The sequence below is a fragment of the Adiantum capillus-veneris genome, chromosome 29, assembly GCF_014529385.1.
Source record: "Adiantum capillus-veneris isolate H3 chromosome 29, ASM1452938v2, whole genome shotgun sequence".
Taxonomy (NCBI): Eukaryota; Viridiplantae; Streptophyta; class Polypodiopsida; order Polypodiales; family Pteridaceae; genus Adiantum; species Adiantum capillus-veneris.
This window is the reverse complement of record NC_140959.1, coordinates 11,860,117-11,866,879: the sequence shown is the minus strand read 5'-3', so window position 1 is coordinate 11,866,879 and position 6,763 is coordinate 11,860,117. Positions and strand designations below refer to the sequence as shown.

The 6,763-nt window shown below is 38.0% G+C and overlaps 1 pseudogene; it reads right to left on the bottom strand.

Moving 5' to 3' along the window:
* Positions 1–1,404: 1,404 nt before the first annotated feature.
* LOC147418764 (uncharacterized) lies at positions 1,405–1,998 on the bottom strand (annotated as a pseudogene).
* Between the last annotated feature and the right edge of the window lie 4,765 nt (positions 1,999–6,763).

The window sequence follows — 6,763 nt, the reverse complement described above, 5'->3', positions numbered from 1 at the left end:
GATCTAGAAAGTGGTTTCATTGTGAAAGAGTACTCTATGTGAAGCTTTAACAAACGATCAAATATACGCATAAAGGCATGCAAAGTGCAAAAGTATACATTTGTAAGTGTAAAATTGATAATGGGATGCCTTGTTTTATATTTTGTCGACCGATTGGGGACCTCCATGATAGGACACTTCAACACCGAGCACACCCAATCCCTTGCATCATCATCCATTGACCCTGTTACCTGACTTCCCTTGACATTTTTCTTTGAAGATGTGGAGCCACGAGTACTCTCCTTGTATCCTCGTACACAATATGAACAAGGAAGAAGTGATGAAGCATCTTGTTTACACCCAAGTATACATTTGATTGTTTTTAGATCACCTCCTAAGTGCCACTCAACATTAAATGTACCTACTCCATCTACTTCTAGCTTTTCTCCCTCTAGTTGTGCCTTAATAACCTCTGTGATCCACGGGATCATAGAGAAGACCCATGCCAACACCTCATGAGTCTCTTTCGGAACTTCAAAATCTCCTAACCACCATATTTCTTTTTCCGATTGTACACTAAATGATGGTTTCTGAGAATGATCACCGATAGCATCGACTTTTGCAAAAAACATTGCCTCATTCATGAGTGTCACACTCATACGTTCCAATCTCCGTCCTTTGACAATTTGACATTCATTTAGCCTAAGAATATATATGAGCTTCTCTCCAAGTACTGAAACAACACAGGAATTGAATTATTATACTAAATGATATTCAATACAAATAAAAAATGACATTACAATTTGTATTACCTTGTGGAGACAAAGCATAAAATTTAACCATAGCTCGTTGTAGTCGTTTCAAGTCAACAAAAATATTGTTGAATTGATGATAACTAAAAAGACTTTGCCCCATTAGGAATAGTATTGCCTCCCTTTATATTACCACGTGACTTGACACTCGTGGAAGAGTACACCATGGATCCTTCAATGTGTTTGTATTCGCCAAGGGATTCCCGAATGAGATCATTGTTTGCTTTTTTTGCAAGTCGGACCCTATGTGGAATAGAAAATAAATTCTCGGTGATGCCTTGCTCTCGTAATGCATCTTTCATCAATCCATGAAGTGCATGGTATGCATTTGTGCTGATCCCAACCTCATCACAAGCTCTCTGGACATCATCCTCATACACAAAATTAGAGATCTTTTTTAGGATATCCTTTGTGATGGCATCTTTCATGTGTTTGGCCTTTTCACAACCTATGATGTAAAGTATATCTTCCTTTGAGATGCATCCTAGGAGAAGATTGCAACGGTCCTCTTGTCTAAAACTTCCACACACATCTTGTATATATGTCCTATTTCAAAAGGTGAACCGAGTTACAAATTGATGAAAATTATTTGAGAGTTATGAACACTGTGACTTTAAAAAAAAAACCTGGTTGCCGTGATCCACTTCTTACGTGCCCCTCCATTAGAGGATAAGTTTTCAATGGAAGAGAACTCCCTCTTACGCTCACGCATGCCAAATGGAGTGGCTTTTAGGTGCATCATTGCAATCTGTAGCTTAGTTACCTCTGTTTCTGTAGCTTTCATCTCCTCTTTAAGATCTTTGAGTTGTTTCTCTGTGGAATGTAGTTGTTGTTGGAAATTTGTGGAATGAATGTGTAACACTTGACATTGTTGTCGGAAATATGCCGACGCACCTGCGTGATTGGAGTCCAATCTCTTACAATACCCAAGAAGACCACGTTCTCCTTCTCCCACATATTTGATTAATCTTGGGAGTGTACGGAATGTCGGATGACAGCCCACGAGCAGATCTTTTGGTTACAACCCTCCATCAAGCCACAAGTCAACATTGGTTTCTCCTCGAAACCGTCGTACGGATGCCGGTTGAGATGCTTTCTTGTCATTTTTTTTTATGGGAGCAAATTCGATTGGTAGACACAGACTGACATTAGTTGACCTAGTAGATGACGGCGCAGGTGATTCATTGGTTATGTCGCGAAGAGACATGGTGAAAAGTTATGATGGGGAAAAAAATTTATAAGATATACTTTTTAGGATAAACAGACAATTTTTGGGATAAAAAGACTTAAAAATATATTTTTTCATATATAGGTTCAATTTTTGAGCTCAAAGGAGGAAAATTTTTAAAATTTAAAAATTTCAATTTTTAGGCTTTATTAGATGGACGTTTTGATGATGTGGCATTATCTATTTATTCTTGGAGTTAATGTAGAGAGGGACCCAAGGAATTTTAGATTTGGAGCTTATTAAAGTTAGATTCTTCTTAAAAAATACTATTTTATATATATATATATATATATATATATATATATATATATATATATATATATATATATATATATATATATATATATATATATATATATATATATATATATATATATATATATATATATATATATATATATAGGGACCTTTTGAAAGCTTAAAAGATCCATTTTGAAGATTTTATAAAAAATTCAATTTTTTGGGGTGAATTGATGCACGGACTGAAAAGTGGATTTTGTCATAACTACTTACTCTCTTTGTTTGGTGATAGGTAGAGAGAGAATGGTTCTTCTCTCTAGGTTTACTCCTCTCTCTCCTACTTTATCCCCCCTCTTCCTCCTACTTTACCACCCTCATTCCCTACTTTCCCCTCCTCTCCTATCTAGAGAGAAGTTAGAGAGAGAGCTACAAAAGTAGCCCTATTTATTGTCTTTATTCCCTCCATCTCCTACAAAATTAGCTTTAATCCCTTAAAATTAGGAATCCTTACATGGCCCCAAGGGGGTCCAATTTTTTCCTAATGAAATGTACGCCCTATCTCCAAATTTAAACTCTTGCACTCCTGGTAGCATTAAGGTGGCTTGCTGCTCATTGAAACCTGACACATCTAGAGGTAGCTTGATATCTGAGGTTTTCACTGAGAGAAGATTGCTTTGTTTCACCTCTTTTGCTTCTTCTTCAAGATCAATGGACTCCTCTATCTCTGTCACTTCAATATATTCCTTATTCTTTTCCACTTTTTCATCTGCTCTGGTAAATCTTGTTCCTCCATGACCTCGTTAGGATATTTCATAAGACTTGTAAATAATCCATTTAAGAATATTAGAAATTCAAAGGATTCTTGAATCAGCTTGCACTCCCGATCATGTAAGTTGCACCAATGGGGCCTGTACATAAAAGGCAACTGATTATACTTCTTGTAAGACAGTCTTTTAGGATCATAGTCTTTTAAATGGACTACCACCATTTCACCAACATTAACCCTGCCCTCTTGAGTGTGAAGGTCAAACTTCTCTTCCAGCTTCAAGTGTTCACTCTATTCAACTATAAACACATCAAGATTAAATGGAGCATTAAAAATGCAGAAGACCAAATCGAACTTATCACCAGCCCCAGAAGAAACTGCAAAATTTAAAAGCCTTTCATCAATCACTGTAGGGTCTTCATAAATAAATGTATCTTTTTTCTTTTGGATTGTTGCAATACATTGGGCACTCGGCAAAGTAGGTGTTGAAAAATCCACTTCTCTCTTAAGTGAGTTGGGTACAATAAATTTTGGAGTAGAAGGGGACTCCATTTCTACAGATGGGTCAGTATCAGGCTCCTCCAAACCTAGAGTAGGCTCCTCCAAACTACTGACAGACTCTACAACAGTTATATCAATGGGTTCTGTGAAGTCTACATTCCTTTTCATTGATGTTTTTAACAGCTCCGACAGTCTTCTTGGAAGGTTTCCTTGGCCAACAATGCGCTCGGGATCTATTTTTTGCCTCTTCCTCCTATGTGATCTTAAACCTGCAATTTATTTCATACTCACAAATATAAGTTTCAATGAGTATATATAAAAGAAGATCACCAAATGATCATATGAGTTTTGAACAAACTATAATTAGGTATCTCACAATTGTTACCAACTAATCATATAGTATAAAAAAAAAATGATTACTATGGATTAAATGCAAAACTGGGTTATATATGTGATAAGTAAAAGCCATACAAGTGGATCAAGGCATGAAGAATACATAAACAAATATCCATACAGCTATAGGTGCGCCGTGATCCACTTATTGGGCTTTCATAAAATAGAATAGCTACCAATAAATAAAAGCAATTGTGCTTTCAAAAAAAAAATTGTACAAAATCAAAAGAGGATCACAGCGCGTGGAGTATGTAAACTAACGTTAAAAACACTGTTGGCACGCCGTGATCCACTTAGCAGGCTTTCATGCATTGAAATACCTACATTATTATTATAGAAAAAATCCCTTTGTAAATATTAGAAGAGGATCACGTTCCGCGGAGTATGTAAACGAATCTCCATAATGTAAGCAGCACTCCGTGATCCAATGATGGAATTTGAATGGTGAAATGATCTTTTACATTTTGAAGCACACTCACAAAACACAACTAAACTAAGGACATAGTGAAACTGAAGAGATTGACTTTACCTTTGCCAGAACTAGACATTGTTGTTGGAGTAGAGGTTTTGGACTGGGAATGTAGTTTGAGTCTTCAAGCTTCTAATTTATGCACCTTGAAGGAGGCAGAGGCCTTCTTAGGTGTCTCTTTCCCACTTCCTCACTTTCTCTCTCTGTCTCTCAAGTCTTTATCTCCACCTCTTTTGAGGTCTGTAATTAGCTTGACCACACCAGCTAATCTCTCCCTCTCTCCCTCTCTCCCTCTCTCTCTCTCTCTCTCTGTCTCTCTCTAGCCTCTCTCTCTCTCTCTCTCTCTCGTTATTCTCTCTCTTTCTCTCTCTCTCTCTCTCTCTCTCTCTCTCTCTCCCCCTCTCCCCTTTTCATGCAATAATAGATATTACCGTTGGTGTTTTTAACAATGCGAGCCACATATATTGAATGCGTGTTACAAGGACATGAATTTAATGGGCGGTACAACCAAAAAAGTGATTTTTAACAACCCAAAAATACGTGTACATTTATAGTAAGAAATGCACACTTGTTTTCATGATGAGAGAGAGAGAGAGAGAGAGAGAGAGAGAGAGAGAGAGAGAGAGAGAGAGAGAGAGAGAAATACAAAGAGAGAGAGGAAGAGAGAGAAAAAGCCTGCATAGACGACCTCTGCGAGAAGGAGAGGGAGATAGCTAATGGAAAGGAAGACCTTCGTGAGAGATAGAGAGATACAGAGAGACACCTACAGTCGAGACATCCTCTGCAACCAAGGTGCAAGGCTCCTACACGCGTTTTCTTCCATTTGAATTCCACCAAGAGATGTATTTCCATAGTGATTTTAAAAATGAAGAGTGAAAAAGAGAGAGAGAGAGAGAGAGAGAGAGAGAGAGAGAGAGAGAGAGAGAGAGAGAGAGAGAGAGAGAGAGAGAGAGAGTTGCTGATAGTCTATTAGGTTTAGAAGATAAAGACAGAGAGAGATCGAGGGAGAGAGTGTGAGAGATAGTATTTTTGAAGCTTTGCTTGGTTTGAAAGAAGAAGAGATAGAGACAGAGAAAGAGAAAGAGAGGGATGTCACAAAATGGATCACGGCGCGTGATAGAGTGTTTTCTTTGCTTGCTTTTGTGTGTCAGCACGCCGTGATCCACACACACACACACACACACACACACACACACACACACACACACACACACACACACACACAGAGAGAGAGAGAGAGAGAGAGAGAGAGAGAGAGAGAGAGAGAGAGAGAGAGAGAGAGAGAGAGAGAGAGAGAGAGAGTTTTCTACAAAACTGTTGAAGCTTGTTGCTTACAAGGCATGATATAGATTACAAACTTTTCTCGATCCTCTTGTGGATCATGATGCACGGATATTTTTTGTTTGCGGGAAGACTTTGTATATCATGAAGGAAAATGTATGCCTAGTTGTTGGTCTGCTAGTAAGAAGAAAACTTTAGGTAAACCAATGAAGATATTGAAGGGCCCAAGAATGAAGAATATTCAAAGAAACATGGGTTTATTTAGGGAGATCAGGAAAGCTCAGAAATGTATTGAGCTCTGTGTCCCTAAACTTCCTTTTCAAAGAGCAGTAAGACAAATCTGTGAGGAAGCATGTGCTGGTACAATGAGGTGGAAGGCATTTGCCCTGTTGTGTCTTCAAGAAGCAACATAATATTTTATTTTGGAGTATTTTAATGATATTACCATTGTTGCTGCTCATGCTCATCATGTGACAATAATGGACAAGGATAGTGAGACTCTTAAGAGAGTGCGTTGGAGACACGATAAGCTCCTTATCCCTAACGAATTTATTGAACCCAAAATGAAAGATATACTGCTAATACCACCAAGCCTCCGAGTTCAAAGGGTTAAGATTCATGAGGTTACTCATGAGGTGAAGACCAGAGCCAGAGCTGAGCAAGAAGAAAGACGTCACTCTGAAGCAGAGAAGTTAAAGAGTATACAGTCTGCTCCTCTGATGAAGAGGCCCAAAGGAGAAATTATGGGCAAGTTACCAAAGAGATAAATGAAAGAAACAATGATGTTTTACATTCCATGACAGAGGGACGGTTAGCAAGCATTCCCCTTGCTGATGGTAGTAGGCAATTAGCACTGGACTCTATTGATATTGGGATGTTGAAAGATCCAAATGCACAAATTACAGACTCTATTGTTTATGTATGCCTAAATTAAGTGCTTATCTCTACCTTTAGGATCTTTTTTTGTTGGTACTTGGCCTCTAATTAAATCCTTGTTTGTGATTGTAGCTTAATAAAGAGCCAGCTCCCTCAAGAAACCAAAAATGAAATTTAGATTTTAGATCCACAAATGTCTGTGCCACTCCGAATAAAGA